This window comes from Mustela putorius, unplaced genomic scaffold, assembly GCF_011764305.1.
Source record: "Mustela putorius furo isolate JIRA1106 unplaced genomic scaffold, ASM1176430v1.1 tig00003948_pilon_pilon_pilon, whole genome shotgun sequence".
Taxonomy (NCBI): Eukaryota; Metazoa; Chordata; class Mammalia; order Carnivora; family Mustelidae; genus Mustela; species Mustela putorius.
In genome coordinates this window covers 191,921-214,306 of record NW_025422092.1, presented here as the reverse complement: position 1 = coordinate 214,306, position 22,386 = coordinate 191,921, and the positions used below count along the sequence as shown (strand labels likewise).

Here is a 22,386-nt window from a genome sequence, read left to right as displayed (position 1 = left end):
TACTCCACCCCAGGTTCACCCCTTGTCAACTCAACTCTAAGTTTCCATTAGTTTTCCTTTTCCTCAGATTCTGTATGTAAGGGATATCATAATACATAAATTAAAAATATATATATAAAATCTATGAAATATTTCACTTAGTATAATATCTTCAAGATCCATCCATGCTGTTGTAAATGGCAGTATTTCTTAATTTTTCATGGTTAAGTAGTATTCCATAGTATATATTTACCATACTTATTTTATTCATTCATCCATTAATGGATACTGAAGTTATTTCCATCTCTTGCTTAGAGTTAATAATTTTATAATAAACATAAGAGTGCAGATATGTCTTTGAACAGTGACTTCGTTTCCTTTAGATAGATACCTAGAAGTGGGATTACTGAATCATATGGTAATTTTACTTTTAATAATATGAATCATCTCCATACTGTTTTCCATACAAATTTATATCCCTATCACAGTGCATAAGTTCCCCATTTTCCCCAATATTTACCAAAATTTGTTAGTTTCATTTTTTTTGTTAGTATATATTCTAATATCTTTCTGTGTTTTTCAGAGGTAAACAACAACAACAACAACATAAGGACTTTGCCCTGAGATTTTTACGTTGAGCACTTTTTAATGCTCCTGTTGGTCATTTATATAACTTTTTTGAAAAAAAAAAAGTCTATTGAGATCCTTTTGCTATTTTTTTAATTATATATTTTTTTCTATTTGTATCTGTTGGTTATTAACCTCTTTTCAGATATAAGATTTGGAAGTATTTTCTTACATTCTGTGGATTGTGTTTTCATTCTCTCTCTCTTTTTTTTTGGCAATGCAGAAACTTTAGTTTGATGTAATACCATTTATTTATTTTTGCTTTTTTTGCTTGTGTTTTTGGTCTGGTATCCAAAAAAAAATTGGCAAGACCACTGTCAAGGAGAATTTTTCCTATGTTTTCCTTTAGGAAATTTAGTTTCATGCATCACCTTTAAGTCTTTAATCTATTTCAAGTTAAGACTTATGAGTGATATAAGGTTCCAGTTCCATACTGTTTATGTGACTATTCAGTTTTAAATATCATTTATTGAACAGACTATCTTTACCCATTACATATGTTGGCCCCTGTCAAATATTAGGTGACTGTATGAAAGGATTTATTTCTGGACTCTCAATTCTGTTCTACTTGTTTATTGGTCTGTTTTTATGCCAGTATACTTTCTTGTTTTGAGCATGAGGGCTTTGTAGTATAGTTTCAAATCAAGAAGTGTAATTTCCCTTCTTCATTCTTTCTCAGAACTGCTTTGATTATTTGTTGTCTTTTATGGTCTTATATAAATTTTAGGATTCTTTACTTCTGTAAAAAAATAATGTTGGATTTTTTTTAAGATTTTTTAATTTATTTATTTGACAGAGAGAGATGACAAGCAGGCAGAGAGGCAGGCAGAGAGAGAAGAGGAAGCAGGCTTCCTGCTGAGCAGAGAGCCTGATGCGGGGCTCGATCCCAGGACCCTGGGATCATGACCTGAGCCGAAGGCAGTGGCTTAAGCCACTGAGCCACCCAGGCACCCCTAACATTGGATTTTTGATAGGAATTGGATTTACAGATGGTTTTCGGTAGTATGGACATTTTAACAATGTTAATTCTTACCATTCATAAATATGAGCTATGTTTCCATTTGTGTCTCCTTCAATTTCTTTATCAATGTCATAGTTTATGGAGTACAGATCTTTCATCTTCTTAGTTAAATCTATTCCTAAGTATTTTATTATTTTTGATGCTATTGTGAATTAGATTGTTTTCTTTATTTTTTCAGATAGTTCATCATTAGAGTGTTAAAATGCTCCTGTCTTGTGCTTACTTTGGCAGCACATATACCAAAATTGGAATGATGCAGAGAAGATTAGCGTGATCACTGAACAAGGATGACATGAAAAACTGGGAAGCATTCCATATTAAAAAAAATGAAACAAAACAAAATTCTTGTCTTTTATATATTGATCTTGTATTTGGCAGCTTTACTAAATTTGTTTATTCAAATTTATTTGTGAAGTTTTAAGGATTTTTTAACATGTAAGTTCATGTTATCCAAAAAAAGAAAATTTTACTTCTTCCTTTTTTTTTTTGGAGTCTCTTATTTCTTTGTGTTCCTTGTTTCTCTGGCTAGGACATCCAGTACTATGTCAAATGAGAGTAGTGAAAGTGGACACACTTGTCTTTCTTCTGATCTTTAAGGGGAAAACTTTCAAACGTTTTTGATTGAATATGAGATTAGCTCTGGGCTTGCAATATGTGTTTTTTCTTTAATGGATTTTTTAAATTTTTTTGGTGAAAAAATAATGAATACTGTTATGCTGAAAATAAATAACAATTTTTAAGAAATCATTTAAAAAAAATTTTTTTATAAACATATAATGTGTTTTTATCCCTAGGGGTAAAACACCAGGTTCACACATTTCACAGCACTCACCATCACTCACCATAGCACCTGCCCTCCCCAATGTCCATACCCCCACCATCCTCTCCCAACACACCTCCCCCCAGCAACCCTCAGTCTGTTTTGTGAGATTCAGTCTTTTATGGTTTGTCTCCCTCCCAATCCCATCTTCTTTTATTTTTCTTTTCATACGCCCGAAACCGCCTATGTTGCATCTCCACTTCATCATATCAGGGAGATCATATGATAGTTGTCTTTCTCAGATTGATTTATTTCGCCAAGCATAATACCCTCTAGTTCCATCCACGTCATCACAAATAGCAGGATTTCATTTCTTTTGATGGCTGCATAGTATTCCACTGTACATATATACCACATCTTATTTATTGATTCATCTGTTGAAGGACATTTAGGTTCTTTCCATAGTTTAAGTATTGTGGATATTGCTGCTATAAACATTTGGGTGCATGTGCCCCTTCAGAATGCCACGTTTGTATCTGTAGGGTATATACCCAGTACCACACGCACTGGATCATAGGGTAGTTCTATTTTCAGCTTTTTGAGGCACGTCCACACTGTTTTCCAGAGTGGTTGCACCAGCTTGCATTCCCACGTACAGTGGAGGAGGGTTGCCCTTTCTCCACATCCTCGCCATTCATCTGTCATTGACTGACTTGTTCATTTTAGCCATTCTGAACGGTGTGAGGTGGTATCTCATTCTGGTTTTGATTTGTATTTCCCTGATGCCGAGTGATGTGGAGCATTTTTTCATGTGTCTGTTGGCCATTTGGATGTATTCTTTGCAGAAATGTCTGTTCATGTCCTCTGCCCATTTCTTCATTGGATTATTTGTTCTTAGGGTGTTGAGTTTGATACGCTCTTTATAGATTTTGGATACTGGCCCTTTATCTGGTATGTCATTTGCAAATATCTTCTCCCAGATAACTTCTGGCAGTCATCTTTTGGCTTTGTTAACTGTTTCCTTTGCAGTGCAAAAGCTTTTTGATCTGATGAAATCCCAATAGTTCATTCTTGCCCTAGCTTCCCTTGCCTTGGGCGATGTTCCTAGGAAGAAGTTGCTGCTGCTGAGGTCAAAGAGGTTGCTACCTGTTCTCTCCTCAAGGACTATGATGGATTCCTTTCTCACATTATGCTTCTTCATCCATTTCCAGACTATTTTAATGTATGGTGTAAGGAAATGGTCCAATTTCATTTTTCTGCTTGTGGCTGTTTAATTTTCCAAACCCCAAGGCCAACGGCTCCTTCTCTACCCCGGCGGGGGCGTGCTGTGCCTTCCCCACAATTGCTCCTGGGGAGCGTAGTGAAAGACGTGTGCAACCATGCTTCTCTCTCAGGCAGAGGGGAAGCTAGGGCAAAGAGTATTTCGCTCCATGAGGTTATCTTCCACAGTGCTACAGAAACTAACTCAGGCAAGCAGCAGCATCCCCAAACCCAACCCTGGTTTCCCAACGAAGGCAGTGCTTTCCCAGGGGAGATGCCCAGGCAAAGAGGATTTCGCTCCACGTGGGTTTATTACACCGTGCTGTGGAGACTAGGGAAGAGCCCCGGGAGATCTGGTGCCTCTTGGGCCTTGTTTTCCCGGGCTCCAAGTTCGCGCCCGGGGTTCACTTTGCTAAGCCGAACTAAGCAGACACAGTCACAACCCTGCAGCAGCCTCCGTGGCCTAGCATTGCACTCTATGCCTATTACCATCTCCTGGCGTAGGTAAGGCTTTGCCTTTTGCTCCGGTGCTCAGGCAGACATGGGGTCTAGGCCAGTGCTTTCACCACAGGAGAGAGGAGGCGAAAGGATCCCTGCACACGGCCCGGGCACTGGGATGGGGAACTGTGGGGGACTGTCTCCACTCCTTCCCCGGCACACCCCCTGCCACCCACAATGTTGCCACATCTTGGTGAAAGATGGCATCTGACTACCCGTTTCTGCATGGGGTTGTTTCTGCGAATTCCGGGTATGGAACCTGGTGGCACAACCAAGTCTGCTCTTGGGACAGGTGGCCAAGGAGATGCTGTCCCCTTGGGACCAGAGGCACAGGACAGGCCTGCCGTCTGCCAAGTCTCCTTCCTCAGAATGGAGCACGCGCCCCTGCCCTAGTCAACCTCTCATGTCTCCTTAGCAGGCAGGCCTCCATCTCTCCGCAAAGGGAGCGGTTGACACTTGTCTTGCCACCGGCCTGCTGTGTGTGCCACGGCATGTTATCCTGCTTCCCGAGCATTTCCCGACTCCAAGGCCAAGAGCTCCTTCTCTTCCCCGGGGGCGGCGTGGTGTGCCTTCCCCACACTAGCTCCTGGGGAGCGCGGTGACAGACATGTGCAACCATGCTTCTCTCTCAGGCAGAGGGTATGCTAGGGCAAAGATGATTTCACTCCATGCGGGTATCATCCACCGTGCTGCGGAGACTCGCTCAGGCAAGCAGCAGCAGCATTCCCAAACCCAACTCTGATTTCCCAAAGAATGCTGTGCTTTCCCAGGGGAGATGCCCAGGCAAAGAGGCTTTCGCTGTATGCGGGTTTCTCCCACCGCGAGACTGGGCTCAGGCAAGCAGCAGCAGCCCGCACAATATTCCTCGGCGAATGCTGTGCCTTCGCAGAGGCTTTGGTTTGGAGCGAACAGCACTTCGCCGTTGCTTCCTCAGCAAGTCTTCAGTCGCGTCAGGGAAGAAGAGCTGCGGGAGAGCTTGTGCCTCTTGGGCCTTGCTTTCCCGGGCTCCACGTTCGCGTCCTGGGTTCACCCTGCCAGGCCCAACTAAGCAGACACAGTCACAACCGTGCAGTAGCGCGCTTAGCCTAGAATGGCACTCTATGCACACTACCATCTCCCGGTGTAGGCATCGCTTGGCCTTTTACTCTGGCGCTCAGGGGGACTCACGTACTAGGCCAGTGCTTTCCCCACAAGAAAGGAGAGGTGACAGGATCCCTGCACACCGCCCGTGCACTGTATAGGGAGCTATGGGGGACTGTCCCCACTCCTTCCCCTTAAATCCCGTGCCTCCTCCAAGCTTCCACATCCTGGAGGAAGACGGCATGTGATGGCCAGGTCTTTCTGGGAGTTGTTTCTCTAGTTCAGGGTAGGCGCCTGGTGGCAAGCCCATGGCTCCAGCACGGACAGGTGGCCAAGGAGCTGCTGTCTCCTTGGGCCCAAAGGCTCAGGACACGCATGCTTTCTGCCCAGACTCCTTCCTAAGAGTGGAGCCCTTTCCCCCTGCCCTAATCTTCCCCTCCTGTCGCCTTAGCAGCCAGGCTTCCGTCGCTCTGCAGTGACAGACGTGTCCCTTTCCTTAAGGCTCTTTCCAAAGGCGCCACCGCGCTTCTCTCTCAGGCAGAGGGGATGCCCAGGCAAAGAGGATTTCGCTCCATGCAGGTTATTACGCCGTGCTGTGGAGACTAGCTCCGGCAAGCAGCAGGCAGCATCCCACAGACCCGACTCTGATTTCCAAAGAATACTGTGCTTTCCCAGAGAGGATGCCCCTGCAAAGAGGCTTTCGCTCTATGCGCGTTTCTCCCATCGTGCTGCGAATACGAGGCTAAGGCAAGCAACAAAAGCAGCCCACAGAACCGACTCTGATTTCCCAGCGACTGCTATGCTTTAGCAGAGGTTTCCAGCTTGGCGTGAACCGCACTTCGCTGATGCTTCCTCAGCAAGGCTTTGGTCGTTCGCTCTGTCGCGCCAGGGAAGAAGAGCCGCGGGAGAGCTGGTGCCTCTTGGGACTTGCTTTCCAGGGCTCCAAGTTCGCGCCCGGGGTTCACCTTGCTAAGCCGAACTAAGCAGACACAGTCACAAGCCTGCAGCAGCGTGCGTAGCCTAGCATGGCACTCTATGCCTATTACCATCTCCTGGCGTAGATAAGGCTTTGCCTTTTGCTCTGGCGCTCAGGCGGACTCGGGGTCTAGGCCAGTGCCTTCACCACAGGAGAGAGGAGGCGACAGCATCCCTGCACAGGGCCCCGGGCACTGGGATGGGTAACTGTGGGGGACTGGCTCCACTCCTTCCCCGGCACACCCGCTGCCACCCACAATGCTGCCACATCTTGGTGGAAGGTGGAAATTGAATGCCTGTTTCTCCCAGGGGTTGTTTCTGTGAGTTCCGGGTATGGCACCTGGTGGCAAGCCCAAGTCTGCCTTTGGGACAGGTGGCCAAGGAGATATTTTCCCCTTGGGACCAGAGGCACAGGAAAGGCCAGCCTTCTGCCCAGACTTCTACCTCAGAGTGGAGCACGCGCCCCTGCCCTAGTCGTCCCCTCATGTCTCCTTAGCAGGCAGGCTTCCATCTCTCCGCACACGTAGCGGGTGACGCTTGTCTTGCCAGCGGCCTGCTGTGCGTGCCACGGCAGGCTATCCTGCTTCCCGAGCGTTTCCCGAACCCAAGGCCAAGGGCTCCTTCTCTTCCCCGGGGTCGGCGTGCTGTGCCTTCCCCACACTTGCTCCTGGGGAGCGCGGTGACAGACGTGTGCAACCACGCTTCTCTCTCAGGCAGAGGGGATGCTAGGGCAAAGAGGATTTCGCTCAGTGCATTAGTGCGCTGGTTAGACTATATAATTCGGGTACAGTCGAGTGCCGTCTAGGTTCATCCTCATTTATGGTGCCTGGGCAGCTCATTAGGCAATATTTATTTTCTAGAGGACCGGCTGAGTGCTGCATTATGGGTCCGGAATTGCCAAACTTGAGGGCTTCGGGGTCAGGAGTGTGAGGACGGAAGTCTGAGAAACACAAGCTAGACTTGAGTTTCAGGGTGAGGGCACGGCAGGTACACCCAGCATAACTGAACCAATATCTCATGCATCTGAAGTCAGGGCGAGGTCTGAAGTCGTTGGCTCAGGTTGGAGTTTCTGTGCATGACGGCCCCTTCATGAAGGGAGCGGAATCTCGAGGTCATGGAGGTTTTCCCACGTTGGGTGTTGTGGGATGCCCCCTTCAAGGATTCCTTCTGCGGGACAATTGAGACCTGTTGGACAGCTCCAGGACATCCCATATGGAATGACTCCAGAGCACCATTCGAGGATGGATGCCTGGGAAGCCCGCCTCACATTCCAATTGTCTCCTGGCAACAAGACAGTTTAGATCTGATGGCTCTGCGGGAGCAACCGAGTGGCTGAGTTGAAATGGACTTTCCTGAGGATGGGTCCTAATGTGTGTTTGTGTCCATGAGGGCCTTGGAATGGGGCGGTTTCACCGGGACCCTGAAATATTCTCCTAAGCTATTGACATAACTCCCATGCACAAGTTTCCTTGTGGAGACGAGATTTGTTCTGATGGGTGCCTCAGGAAAACCCCTATGCTGGTACTGGAATCCAGGCTTTTGAGGAGACATGCCTGTAAACCAAAGCAATGGATCCGATTATGGCCTAGGGTCCTGTCTGGTTCAATCTTATTCTCTGGGGACATCCATCTATGGTATGAGTGGAGGTAGATGCTAACTAAGCTGGTGTCAGGCCGCCCTTGTTTGTGCTGGGCGACCTACACTTTGGGGATGGCCTCAGGGACTTTGGAGGGTTCTCCTAATTTGTACCATTTTGGACAATGGAATGGGCAGAATTCCCATGGATTGGGTAGGCACAGTACTAATGTGTGGCTCCAGTGGTCCCAGCCTGGAGGGTGTGTGGCCCAGGACTTTGAGGACAGAAGTCTGAAAACACAAATTCAGCTTAGGTTTGGGGACCTAGGTATGGCAGGCCCGATCTACAAACCATGAGAAGAACTCTTCAGGATATGAAGAAAGAGCGAGTCTGAGGCACTTGCTCAGCCTTTTGTCTCCGGAATTATATCAGCAATGGCCGTGGAATGTCGGGGAGGGCTCATGGGCCATGGACGAATCTTCCTCTCTGTGGATTTGGCCCGATCCCAATTGTTTTTCTTCAATCTGTGGGATGGGAGGACTCTTTCAGGTTTGTTATCTCAGGTGTCCCACCAAAAGAGGAATTCCAAAGCAGAGCCCTGGGGAAGAGTGAAGGGACAACCTGAACCATGGTTAAAAATTGGGGCCTAGGGGCATGGCAGGCACCATATGCGGGCGCATGGTCCAGCCACTGAGAGGCCTTACTTGAGGACCAGGCTCAGGCTGAGAGTCACAATGTGTGTTTGTGACCAAATTGGCACGCGAGCATGGGCGGGGCCTCATGGGCAACACTGGTTTCCACTACACTGAATGTTGGACAACATGCCAACCACAAGGTTTCTTGGCATGGGGAAGGAGTTTTGATTTCTGCATCACTTTCAAACCTGGGCAGTGATTGGAGATAAGTTCTAGGTTCTGAAGTCTGAAAACCGAGGTTGGGAAGAGATGACCTAAAGCAATGGCAGGTCCGATGTGCTCAGTGTGCGGCCAGCTGTCTGGGTGGGCCAGGAGGTCGAGGCTCAGGCTGTGTCAGAAAGGGCATTAGTGCCCAGGTCAGCCTATATATTTGGGGTACAGCCAAATTGCATGCAGGTTTATCCTCATTTGGTGTTTCTGGGTAGCCCCAGAGGGCAATGGTTTTCTTCAGGAGGGCAGGCAGAGTGCTGCATTTTAGTTTTGGATTGCCAAACTGGAGGGCTTGTGGGCCAGTAGTCTGAGGACGGAAGTCTGAGAACACAAGCTAGGCTTAGGTTTCTGGGTGAGGACATGGCAGGCACAATCTACAGACTTGAATCGCGATCTCGTTCATCTGAAGTCAGGGCGAGGATCAGACAATCGATCAGGTTGTAGTTTCAGTCCCTGCTGGCCCCTTCATGACAGGGAGGGATCACGAGGCCATGGGGGTTTTCCCACGATGGGAGTTGTGAGAAGCTCCAAACTGCAAAGATTCTTCTGAAGGACAATTGAGACCTGTTGGTTGGCTCCAGGCCAACGATTCTGAGCAGGGTTCTAAGGATGGATGGCTGGGTAGCCCACCACGCATTCCAATTGTCTCAAAGCAACAAGACAAGTTAGATCTGCTGGATCTTGTGGGGCAACCAAGGAGGCTGAGTTGAAATGGAATCTCCTGTGGATGGCTCCTAATGTGTTTTTGTGTCTATGGAGACCTTGGAATGAAGTGGTGGCCTGGGGCCCTGAAGGGTTATCCTAAACAGAGGCTTTGACACAGCTCCAACGTGCAAGTTTCCCATGTGTAGATGAGATTTGTTCTGATGGGTGAGTTAAGAAACAGCCATATGCTGGTATTGAAATCCAGGCCTCTGAGGAGAGATGCCTGGAAACCAAAGCAATGGATCCGATTAGTGCCTAGGGGCCTGTCCGTTCCTTTTTACCTCTGGGGACATCTGTCCAAGGGTCTGAGTGCAGGTAGGTGCTCAGATGGGCTCAGATTGCCCCTGTTTGTTCTGGAATCCACCACTATTGGGATGGCCTCAGGGACTTTGGAGGTTTATCCTATTAGTAGGGTTGTGGCCATTGGAATGGGCACACACAATTCCCTTGGAGAGGGCAAGTACAGTCCTCAGGTTTGGCTCCAGGAGCCTGAGCCTGTAGGGTGTGTAGGACAGGGCTGTTTGGATAGTTGTTTGAAAACACAAACTCGGCTTATATTTCTGGTCATATGTATGGCAGGAGTGATCTACAGACCATGAGGAGAACTCTTCGGCATATGAAAAAAGGGCGAGTGTGAGGCTCTTGCTCAAGTTTTTGTCTCTGGATATCGTGTCACTCATGGTCGTGAAATTTCCGGGTGACTTCATGGGAAATGGACGAGTCTTACTCTCTGGGTTTTGGCCCCGTCCAAAGAGTTTGGGGTCATTCTGTCGGATGGAAGAAGTCCGTTTTTTGTTGTTGTTGTTTTGTTTTGTTTTGTTTTTTATCCTCAGGTGTCCCACCAAATGAGGGATTCCAGAGTAGAGCCCTGGGGAGGGGCGACTGGACAACCAGAAATCTGGTTAAAAATTGGGGCCTAGGGACATGTCAAGTCCATTATGACATCTAATGGTCCAGCCACTGACAGGACTTACTAGAGGACAGGACTCATGCTGAGGGTCACAATGCGTGTTTATGCCCTCGTCGCACTCAAGAATGGGCGGGGCCTCAGGGTGAATGCTGGTTTCTCCTACACTGAACGTTGGACAACGTGCCAACCACAAGGTTTCTTGCCATGGGTAAGGAGGAGTTCTGATTTCTGCATCACACTCACCCCTGGACAGGGATTGTAGATAAGGTCTAGGTCCTGAGGCCTGAAAACAGAGGTAGGGAAGAGATGATGACCTAATGCCATGGCGGGTCTGATGTGCTCTGTGTGCGGTCAGCTGTCTGGGTGTTGTTCAGGAGGTCCGGGCTCAGGTTGTGTCACACAGTGCATTAGTGTGCAGGTTAGACTATATAATTCGGGTACAGTCGAGTGCCGTCTAGGTTCATCCTCATTTAAGGTTCCTGGGCAGCTCATTAGGCAATATTTATTTTCTAGAGGACCGGCAGAGTGCTGCATTATGGGTCCGGAATTGCCAAACTTGAGAGCTTCGGGGCCAGGAGTGTGAGGACCGAAGTCTGAGAACACAAGCTAGACTTGAATTTCAGGGCGAGGGCACGGCAGGTACCCCCTGCATATCTGAACCAATCTCTAAGGCATCTGAAGTCAGGGCGAGGATCAGACCTGGAGAGCATCTCATCAGGAACTGTAAAGAGGGTGATACTAATGCGGTAGTACAGGCTATTATATCTGGATTGTGTGTCCCGGATGGCCTCGGAATGCAGATGTGTTCTCATGGATACATGGGAAACTTTTCCTCTCTAAGGATTCTAGCGGCTCCCAATAGTTTGGTTGCCTTTTCACGGAAGGGAATAGGGCTGTTTTCCATATTAGGGGTGCCTCAAAACAGGGATTCAAGAGACGGGCTCTGGGCCTGAGTGCCTGGAATATCCCGCCAAGTGTTAGTATTTGGAACTAGGGGAGTACCAGGCCTGCAATGCGGTATCCTGGTGATGCAAATGAGAGGGCATATTTGAATGCATGCTCAGGCTTAGGGGCACAATGCCTGTTTGTGTCCAGGGTGGCACCCATGAGTGACAGAGGGCCCCACCCTGAAGTTGGAGACCCATCTCAACAGCCAGGTTTCCTGCCCTCAGGAATGAGGAGTTCTCCTGTGCTTCAGGTTCCCCGATAGGCAGGGATTTGAGCTATGGTCTAGGAAAGATGCCTGAATACTCATGTTGGATAGAGATCATGGTTTTTGGGCTATGACATGTCCCACCTAGAGGATATGGGGCCCACTGTCTGCGTGGCTGTCTGGAGGTCATGGCTCAAACTGTGTCAGACAGAGCCTGAGTGCCCATAGTGGCCTATGATATTAAGGTGCCGTCAAGGCCCAAGCAGGTGGATCCTCATGTGGGGTTTCAGGCAGACTCTACAGGCACGTCTTCTTTCTTTGTGGTAGGCAGAATGCAGCATTGTGGCTCCAATGTTCTCTATCAAGAGGGTTTGGGGACAAGGAAGGTGAAGATGGACTTGTAAACATCATCTATGGTTCAATTCAGTGCCAAGTGAAAGACAGTTCCAGTGTGCAGCAGCTGATGTGAGGTACCCAGGACCTGAGTAAGGGCAGATGTCAGATGCTTGCTCACACTGGAGTTTGTGTCTACAATGACCGCCAAATGGAGGGGTGGTGTCACGAGGCCATGGAGGATTTCCCACCCTGAGGCTTGTGAGATGCTCCAAATAGCAAGGTTTCCTTCTACTGGACAGGGTGAGTCTGGTATGCTTGATCCAGTGTCCCCCATATGGAAAGTTTGGGTGCAGAGCTCTCCCGCATGGATGCCTGAAAAGCACAACTCCATTGACCACTGCAGGCAAGGTACATGGCAGGTTCGATCTGGTGGCTCTGGGGTGAAGTTCCAAGCGGCCTGATTTGACATGGAGTTTCATGCTGTTGAATCACAATGCTGGTTTGTATCCAGGGAGACGTTAGAATGTTGGGGTGGTCAGAGGCCATGCAGGATTCTCCTACACTGAGACATGGACACAGCTACCAAGAGCAAGGTATACTTTTGGGGACAGAAGCGGTTCTGTTGTGTGGCTCAAGTAACACATGTTGGAATATAAGTCAGTATTGGAGAACAGGCCTCTGGGAACAGGTGCCTAAAAATCTAAACTGGGGTATCAATGAAGTCCTATAGTCATGGTAGGTTCAAACTTCTGACTCAGGCCCTTGGATTTGGATGTCTGCCTGGAGGCAGTGGCTCATTGTGTGTCAGAATGTGCATTTGGGTCCAGAGCCTTCTTAGAAATTGAGGTGGGCTCAGGGGATTTTACTTTGCTCCTAATCTTCAGGGTTTGGGCAAACGTGAAGGGCAGAGTCTCCTTTGGGAGTGTAAGGACAGTCATCTGGTGTGGCACCATAGGCCCCATGGTGGGGCGGGCATGTGGGCCAGGGCTTTGGGGAGAGATATCTGCAAAAGCAAACTAGGGTTAGAGTGAGGGCCGATGTGATCACAGGTCCGATGTTCAGGCCCTGAGGGCAGCTCATAGTGTACTGAAATTAAGGTGTCATAGCGCAGGTTCTTCTGTCGGGTGTGTGTCCGGGATGGTCACGAAAGGTAGGTGTGGCTTCATGAGTCCATGAGAAATTCTTCACCTCTGGGGATTCTGCTCAGCTCCCAAGAGTTTGGTGTCTCTGAGGGAAGGGAAGACTGTTGTTTTCCGTCTCAGAGGACACCCAAATAGGGATTCCAGAGACAGGTTCTGGGTCTGGGTGCCTGGAAAACATGAACAAGGGTGAGGATTTGGCCTTAGGGACATGGAAGTCCCACTCTGTGGGTTCCTGATCCAGCTACTGCTGGGTTTGTTTGGAAGCAAGCTCACGCTGAGGATCACAATGCCTGTGTGTATCCAGGGAGTCTTCCATGTGTGACCGTGGTCTCATGGGCCATGCAGCTGGTTGCCACTCAAAGAGTTGGGAAGGAGGAGTACTCTTGTGCGTCAAGTTCCCCCATAGGAATGGATTTGAACTACGGTCTGGGACAGAGGACTGAATATCCAGGTTGAGTAGAGATGTTGGTCTCAGGCCACAGGAAGTCACATCTTCAGGAAATGGGGCCCATCTCTGGGTGGCTGACTGGATGTCCTGGCTCAGTCTGTGTCAGACAGAGCCTTCTGCCCAGGGAAACCTAAGGACGGAAGTCTGAGAACACAAGCTAGGCTTAGGTTTCTGGGTGAAGACATGGCAAGAACAATCTACAGACCTGAATCAAGATCTCGTGCATCGGAAGTCAGGGCGAGGATCAGACGATCACTCAGGTTGGACTTTATGTCCCTGATGGCCCCTTCATGACGGGGAGGGATCAAGAGGCCATGGGGGTTTTCCCACGATGGGAGTTGTGAGAAGCTCCAAACTGCAAAGATTCTTCTGAAGGACAATTGAGACCTGTTGGTTGGCTCCAGGCCAACGATTCTGAGCAGGGTTCTAAGGATGGATGTCTGGGTAGCCCACCACGCATTCCAATTGTCTCAAAGCAACAAGACAAGTTAGATCTGCTGGATCTTGTGGGGCAACCAAGGAGGCTGAGTTGAAATGGAATCTCCTGTGGATGGCTCCTAATGTGTTTTTGTGTCTATGGAGACCTTGGAATGAAGCGGTGGCCTGGGGCCCTGAAGGGTTATCCTAAACAGAGGCTTTGACACAGCTCCAACGTGCAAGTTTCCCATGTGTAGATGAGATTTGTTCTGATGGGTGAGTTAAGAAACAGCCATATGCTGGTATTGAAATCCAGGCCTCTGAGGAGAGATGCCTGGAAACCAAAGCAATGGATCCGATTAGTGCCTAGGGGCCTGTCCGTTCCTTTTTACCTCTGGGGACATCTGTCCAAGGGTCTGAGTGCAGGTAGGTGCTCAGATGGGCTCAGATTGCCCCTGTTTGTTCTGGAATCCACCACTATTGGGATGGCCTCAGGGACTTTGGAGGTTTATCCTATTAGTAGGGTTGTGGCCATTGGAATGGGCACACACAATTCCCTTGGAGAGGGCAAGTACAGTCCTCAGGTTTGGCTCCAGGAGCCTGAGCCTGTAGGGTGTGTAGGACAGGGCTGTTTGGATAGTTGTTTGAAAACACAAACTCGGCTTATATTTCTGGTCATATGTATGGCAGGAGTGATCTACAGACCATGAGGAGAACTCTTCGGCATATGAAAAAAGGGCGAGTGTGAGGCTCTTGCTCAAGTTTTTGTCTCTGGATATCGTGTCACGCATGGTCGTGAAATTTCCGGGTGACTTCATGGGAAATGGACGAGTCTTACTCTCTGGGTTTTGGCCCCGTCCACAGAGATTGGGGTCATTCTGTGGGATGGAAGAAGTCCGTTTTTTTGTTGTTGTTTTGTTTTGTTTTGTTTTTTAACCTCAGGTGTCCCACCAAATGAGGGATTCCAGAGTAGAGCCCTGGGGAGGGGCGACTGGACAACCAGAAATCTGGTTAAAAATTGGGGCCTAGGGGCATGTCAAGCCCATTATGACATCTAACGGTCTAGCCACTGACAGGACTTACTAGAGGACAGGACTCATGCTGAGGGTCACAATGCGTGTTTATGCCCTCGTCGCACTCAAGAATGGGCGGGGCTTCAGGGTGAATGCTGGTTTCTCCTACACTGAACGTTGGACAACGTGCTAACCACAAGGTTTCTTGCCATGGGTAAGGAGGAGTTCTGATTTCTGCATCACACTCACCTCTGGACAGGGATTGGAGATAAGGTCTAGATCCTGAGGCCTGAAAACAGAGGTAGGGAAGAGATGATGACCTAATGCCATGGCGGGTCTGATGTGCTCTGTGTGCGGTCAGCTTTCTGGGTGTTGGTCAGGAGGTCCGGGCTCAGGTTGTGTCACACAGTGCATTAGTGCGCAGGTTAGTCTATATAATTCGGGTACAGTCGAGTGCCGTGTAGGTTCATCCTCATTTAAGGTGCCTGGGCAGCTCATTAGGCAATATTTATTTTCTAGAGGACCGGCAGAGTGCTGCATTATGGGTCCGGAATTGCCAACTTGAGGGCTTCGGGGCCAGGAGTGTGAGGACGGAAGTCTGAGAACACAAGCTAGACTTGAGTTTCAGGGCGAGGGCACGGCAGGTACCCCCTGCATATCTGAACCAATATCTCATGCATCTGAAGTCAGGGCGAGGATCAGACGTTGGCTCAGGTTGTAGTTTCTGTGCATGACGGCCCCTTCATGAAGGGAGCGGAATCTCGAGGTCATGGAGGTTTTCCCACGTTGGGTGTTGTGGGATGCCCACTTCAAGGATTCCTTCTGCGGGACAATTGAGACCTGTTGGACAGCTCCAGGACATCCCATATGGAATGACTCCAGAGCACCATTCGAGGATGGATGCCTGGGAAGCCCGCCTCGCATTCCAATTTTCTCCTGGCAACAAGACAGTTTAGATCTGATGGCTCTGCGGGAGCAACCGAGTGGCAGAGTTGAAATGGACTTTCCTGAGGATGGGTCCTAATGTGTGTTTGTGTCCATGAGGGCCTTGGAATGGGGCGGTGGCACCGGGACCCTGAAGTATTCTCCTAAGCTATTGACATAGCTCCCATGCACAAGTTTCCTTGTGGAGACGAGATTTGTTCTGATGGGTGCCTCAGGAAAACCCCTATGCTGGTACTGGAATCCAGGCTTTTGAGGAGACATGCCTGTAAACCAAAGCAATGCATCCGATTATGGCCTAGGGTCCTGTCTGGTTCAATCTTATTCTCTGGGGACATCCATCTATGGTATGAGTGGAGGTAGATGCTAACTAAGCTGGTGTCAGGCCGCCCTTGTTTGTGCTGGGCGACCTACACTTTGGGGATGGCCTCAGGGACTTTGGAGGGTTCTCCTAATTTGTACCATTTTGGACAATGGAATGGGCAGATTTCCAATGGATTGGGTAGGCACAGTACTAATATGTGGATCCAGAGGTCCCAGCCTGGAGGGTGTGTGGCTCAGGACTTTGAGGACAGAAGTCTGAAACCACAAATTCAGCTCTTCTTCCCTGATGCAACTGAAGCCTTGCTTAGGAAGCAGCGGCGAAGTGCTGTTCACTGCAAACCAAAGCCTCTTCGAAAGCTCAGCATTCGCCGAGGAATATTGTGCGGGCTGCTGCTGCTTGCCTGAGCCCAGTCTTGGGGTGGGAGAAACCCGCATACAGCGAAAGCCTCTTTGCCTGGGCATCTCCCCTTGGAAAGCACAGCATTCGTGGGGAAATCAGAGTTGGGTTTCTGGATGCTGCTGCTGCTTGCCTGAGCGAGTCTCTGCAGCACGGTGGATGAACCCGCGTGGAGCGAAATCCTCTTTGCCCTAGCATCCCCTCTGCCTGAGAGAGAAGCGTGGTTGCACCCGTCTGTCACCGTGCTCCCCAGGAGCAAGTGTGGGGAATGCACAGCAGGCCGCCCCCGGGGAAGAGAAGGAGCCCTTGGCCTTGGGTTCGGGAAACGATCGGGAAGCCGGATAGCCTGCCCTGGCACGCACAGCAGGCTGTGGCAAGATAAGTGTCACCCGCTCCCTGTGCGGAGAGATGGAAGCCTGCCTGCAAAGGAGACATGAGGGGACGACTAGGGCAGGGGCGCATGCTCCACTCTGAGGAAGGAGTCTGGGCAGATGACAGGCCTTTCCTGTGCCTCTGGTCCTAAAGGGAAAGCATCTCCTTGGCAACCTGTCCCAAGCGCAGACTTGGGCTTGTCACCAGGTTTTCATACCCGGAACTCGCAGAAACAACCCCATGGAGAAACGGGCAGTCAGATACCACCTTCCACCAAGATGTGGCAGCATTGTGGGTGGGAGGGGGTGTGCCGGGGCAGGAGTGGAGACAGTCCCCCACAGTTCATCATCACAGTGCCCGGGCGGTTTGCAGGGATCCTGTTGCCTCCTCTCTCCTGTGGTGAAGGCACTGGCCAGGACCCCGAGTCCGCCTGAGCGCCAGAGCAAAAGGCAAAGCCTTACCTACGCCAGGAGATGGTAATAGGCATAGAGTGACATGCTAGGACACGCACGCTGCTGCAGGCTTGTGACTGTGTCTGCTTAGTTCGGCTTAGCAAGGAGAACCCCGGACGCGAACTTGGAGCCCTGGAAAGCAAGGCCCAAGAGGCACCAGCTCTCCCGCGGCTCTTCTTCCCTGCCGCGACAGAGCGAATGACCAAAGCCTTGCTGAGGAAACAGCAGCGAAGTGCGGTTCGCGCCCAGCTGGAAACCTCTGCGAAAGCATAGCAGTCGCTGGGAAATCAGAGTCGGTTCTGTGGGCTGCTTTTGTTGCTTGCCTTAGCCTAGTATTCGCAGCACGATGGGAGAAACCCGCATAAAGCGAAAGCCTCTTTGCCGGGGCCTCCCCTCTGGGAAAGCACAGTATTCTTTGGGAAATCAGAGTCGGGTCTGTGGGATGCTGCCTGCTACTTGCCGGAGCTAGTCTCCACAGCACGGTGTGATAACCCGCATGGAGGGAAATCCTCTTTGCCTGGGCATCCCCTCTGCCTGAGAGAGAAGCGCAGTGGTGCCTGTGGAAAGAGCCTTAAGGAAAGGGACACGTCTGTCACTGCAGAGCGACGGAAGCCTGGCTGCTAAGGCGACACGAGGGGAAGATTAGGGCAGGGGGAAAGGGCTCCACTCTGAGGAAGGAGTCTGGGCAGAAAGCATGCCTGTTCTGAGCCTTTGGCCCAAGGAGACTGCAGCTCCTTGGCCACCTGTCCGTGGTGGAGCCATGGGCTTGCCACCAGGCGCCAACCCTGAACTTGAGAAACAACACCCAGAAAGACCTGGCCATCAGATGCCGTCTTCCTCCAGGAAGTGTAAGCTTGGAGGAGGCACGGGGTTTAAGGGGAAGGAGTGGGGACAGTGCCCCATAGCTCCCTATTCAGTGCACGGGCGGTGTTCAGGGATCCTGTCACCTCTCCTTTCCTGTGGGGAAAGCACTGGCCTAGTACGTGAGTCCCCGTGAGCGCCAGAGTAAAAGGCCAAGCGATGCCTACACCGGGAGATGGTAGTGTGCATAGACTGCCATTCTAGGCTAAGCGCGCTACTGCACGGTTGTGACTGTCTGCTTAGTTGGGCCTGGCAGGGTGAACCCGGGACGCGAACATGGAGCCCGGGAAATCAAGGCCCAAGAGGCACCAGCTCTCCCGCAGCTCTTCTTCCCTGACGCGACTGAAGACTTGCTGAGGAAGCAACGGCGAAGTGCTGCTCTCCAAACCAAAGCCTCTGCGAAGGCACAGCATTCGCTGAGGAATATTGTGCGGGCTGCTGCTGCTTGCCTGAGCCCAGTCTCGCGGTGGGAGAAACCCGCATACAGCGAAAGCCTCTTTGCCTGGGCATCTCCCCTGGGAAAGCACAGCATTCGTGGGGAAATCAGAGTTGGTTTTCTGGATGCTGCTGCTGCTTGCCTGAGCGAGTCTCTGCAACAGGGTGGATGATACCCGCATGGAGCGAAATCCTCTTTGCCCTAGCATCCCCTCTGCCTGAGAGAGAAGCGGGTTGCACACGTCTGTCACCGCGCTCCCGCTCCCCAGGAGCAAGTGTGGGGAAGGCACAGCACGCCGCCCCCGGGGAAGAGAAGGAGCCCTTGGTCTTGGGTTCCGGAAACGGTCAGGAAGCATGATAGCCTGCCGTGGCCCGCACAGCAGGCCGGTGGCAAGACAATTGTCACCTGTTCCCTGTGCGGAGAGATGGAAGCCTGCCTGCTAAGGAGACATGAGGGGATGACTAGGGCAGGGGCGCATGCGTGCTCCACTCTGAGGAAGGAGTCTGGGAAGAAGGCAGGCCTGTCCTGTGCCTCTGGTCCCAAGGGGACAGCATCTCCCTGGCCACCTGTCCCAAGTGCACACTTGTCTTGCCACCAGGTGCCATACCCGGAACTCGCAGAAACAACCCCATGGAGAAAAGGGCAGCCAGATGCCGTCTTCCACCAAGATGTCGCAACGTTGTGGGTGGCAGGGGGTGTGGCAGGAACGGAGTGGAGACAGTCCCCCACAGTTCCCCATCCCAGAGCCCGGGCCGTGTGCAGGGATCCTTTCTCCTACTCTCTCCTGTGGTGAAAGCACTGGCCTAGACCCCGAGTCTGCTTGAGCGCCGGAGCAAAAGGCAAAGCCTTACGTACGCCAGGAGATGGTAATATGCTTGGAGTGCCATGCTATGCCATGCATGCTGCTGCAGGGTTGTGACTATGCCTGCTTAGTTCGGCTTAGCAAGGTGAACCCCGGGCGTGAACTTGGAGCCCGGGAAAGCAAGGCCCAAGAGGCACCAGCTCTCCCGCGGCCCTTCCCTAGTCTCCACACCAGGGTGTAATAAACCCGCATGGAGCGAAATCTTCTTTTCCTGGGCATCTCCCCTGGGAAAGCACAGCATTCGTTGGGAAACCAGGGTTGGGTTTGGGGATGCTGCTGCTTGCCTGAGTTAGTTTCTGTAGCACTGTGGAAGATACACGCATGGAGCGAAATACTCTTTGCCCTAGCTTCCCCTCTGCCTGAAAGAGAAGCATGGTTGCACACGTCTTTCACTGCGCTCCCATGAGCAAGTGTGGGGAAGGCACAGCACGCCGCCGCCGGGGTAGAGAGGGAGCCGTTGGCCTTGGGGTCTGGAAAATTAAACAGCCACGAGCAGAAAAATGAAATTGGACCATTTCCTTACACCATACATTAAAATAGTCTGGAAATGGATGAAGAAGCATAATGTGAGAAAGGAATCATCATAGTCCTTGAGGAGAGAACAGGTAGCAACCTCTTTGACCTCAGCAGCAACAACTTCTTCCTAGGAACATCGCCAAAGGCAAGGGAAGCAAGGGCAAGAATGAACTATTGGGATTTTATCAGATCAAAAAGCTTTTGCCCAGCAAAGGAAACAGTTAACAAAGCCAAAAGATGACTGCCAGAAGTTATCTGGGAGAATATATTTGCAAATGACATACCAGATAAAGGGCCCGTATCCAAAATCTATAAAGAGCTTATCAAACTCAACACCCTAAGAACAAATAATCCAATGAAGAAATGGGCAGATGACATGAACAGACATTTCTGCAAAGAATACATCCAAATGACCAACAGACACATGAAAAAATGCTCCACATCACTCGGCATCAGGGAAATAAAAATCAAAACCAGAATGAGATACCACCTCACACCGTTCAGAATGGCTAAAATGAACAAGTCAGTCAATGACAGATGAATGGCGAGGATGTGGAGAAAGGGCAACCCTCCTCCACTGTACGTGGGAATGCAAGCTGGTGCAACCACTCTGGAAAACAGCGTGGACGTGCCTCAAAAAACTGAAAATAGAACTACCCTATGACCCAGTGCTTGTAGTAATGGGTATATATCCTAAAGATACAAACGTAGCATTCTGAAGGGGCACATGCACCCAAATGTTTATAGCAGCAATGTCCACAATACTTAAACTATGGAAAGAACCTAAATGTCCTTCAACAGATGAATCAATAAATAAGATGTGGTATATATGTACAATGGAATACTATGCAGCCATCAAAAGAAAAGAAATCCTGCTATTTGTGATGACGTGGATGGAACTAGAGGGTATTATGCTTGGCGAAATAAATCAATCTGAGAAAGACAACTATCATATGATCTCCCTGATATGATGAAGTGGAGATGCAACATAGGCGGTTTCGGGCGTACGAAAAGAAAAATAAAAGAAGATGGGATTGGGAGGGAGACAAACCATAAAAGACTGAATCTCACAAAACAGACTGAGGGTTACTGGGGGGGAGGTGTGTTGGGAGAGGATGGTGGGGGTATGGACATTGGGGAGGGCAGGTGCTATGGTGAGTGATGGTGAGTGCTGTGAAATGTGTGAACCTGGTGTTTTACCCCTAGGGATAAAAACACATTATATGTTTATAAAAAATTTTAAAAAATAATTTTAAAAATCCATTAAAGAAAAAACACATATTGCAAGCCCAGAGCTAATCTCATATTCAATCAAAAACGTTTGAAAGTTTTCCCCTTAAAGATCAGAAGAAAGACAAGTGTGTCCACTTTCACTACTCTCATTTGACATAGTACTGGATGTCCTAGCCAGAGAAACAAGGAACACAAAGAAATAAGAGACCCCCCCCAAAAAAAAAGGAAGAAGTAAAATTTTCTTTTTTTGGATAACATGAACTTACATGTTAAAAAATCCTAAAAACTTCACAAATAAATTTGAATAAACAAATTTAGTAAAGCTGCCAAATACAAGATCAATATATAAAAGACAAGAATTTTGTTTTGTTTCATTTTTTTTAATATGGAATGCTTCCCAGTTTTTCATGTCATCCTTGTTCAGTGATCACGCTAATCTTCTCTGCATCATTCCAATTTTAGTATATGTGCTGCCAAAGTAAGCACAAGACAGGAGCATTTTAACACTCTAATGATGAACTATCTGAAAAAAATAAAGAAAACAATCTAATTCACAATAGCATCAAAAATAATAAAATACTTAGGAATAGATTTAACTAAGAAGATGACATTGATAAAGAAATTGAAGGAGACACAAATGGAAATATAGCTCATATTTATGAATGGTAAGAATTAACGTTGTTAAAATGTCCATACTACCGAAAACCATCTGTAAATCCAATTCCTATCAAAAATCCAATGTTAGGGGCGCCTGGGTGGCTCAGTGGGTTAAGCCGCTGCCTTCGGCTAAGGTCATGATCCCAGGGTCCTGGGATTGAGCCCCGCATCAGGCTCTCTGCTCAGCAGGAAGCCTGCTTCCTCTTCTCTCTCTGCCTGCCTCTCTGCCTGCTTGTCATCTCTCTGTCAAATAAATAAATTAAAAATCTTTAAAAAAATCCAACATTATTTTTTTACAGAAGTAAAGAATCCTAAAATTTATATGAGACCATAAAAGACAACAAATAATCAAAGCAGTTCTGAGAAAGAATGAAGAAGGGAAATTACACTTCTTGATTTGAAACTATACTACAAAGCCCTCATGCTCAAAACAAGAAAGTATACTGGCATAAAAACAGACCAATAAACAAGTAGAACAGAATTGAGAGTCCAGAAATAAATCCTTTCATACAGTCACCTAATATTTGAC

At 49.1% G+C, this 22,386-nt stretch overlaps 2 non-coding genes across 2 annotated transcripts; one reads left to right on the top strand and one right to left on the bottom strand.

Moving 5' to 3' along the window:
- Window positions 1-1,842: 1,842 nt before the first annotated feature.
- On the top strand, window positions 1,843-1,949 carry LOC123389112. Its single transcript, XR_006603645.1, has one exon. It is a non-coding gene; the product is annotated as a U6 spliceosomal RNA (small nuclear RNA).
- Window positions 1,950-21,579: 19,630 nt separating this feature from the next.
- LOC123389111 lies at window positions 21,580-21,686 on the bottom strand. Its single transcript, XR_006603644.1, has one exon. It is a non-coding gene; the product is annotated as a U6 spliceosomal RNA (small nuclear RNA).
- Between the last annotated feature and the right edge of the window lie 700 nt (window positions 21,687-22,386).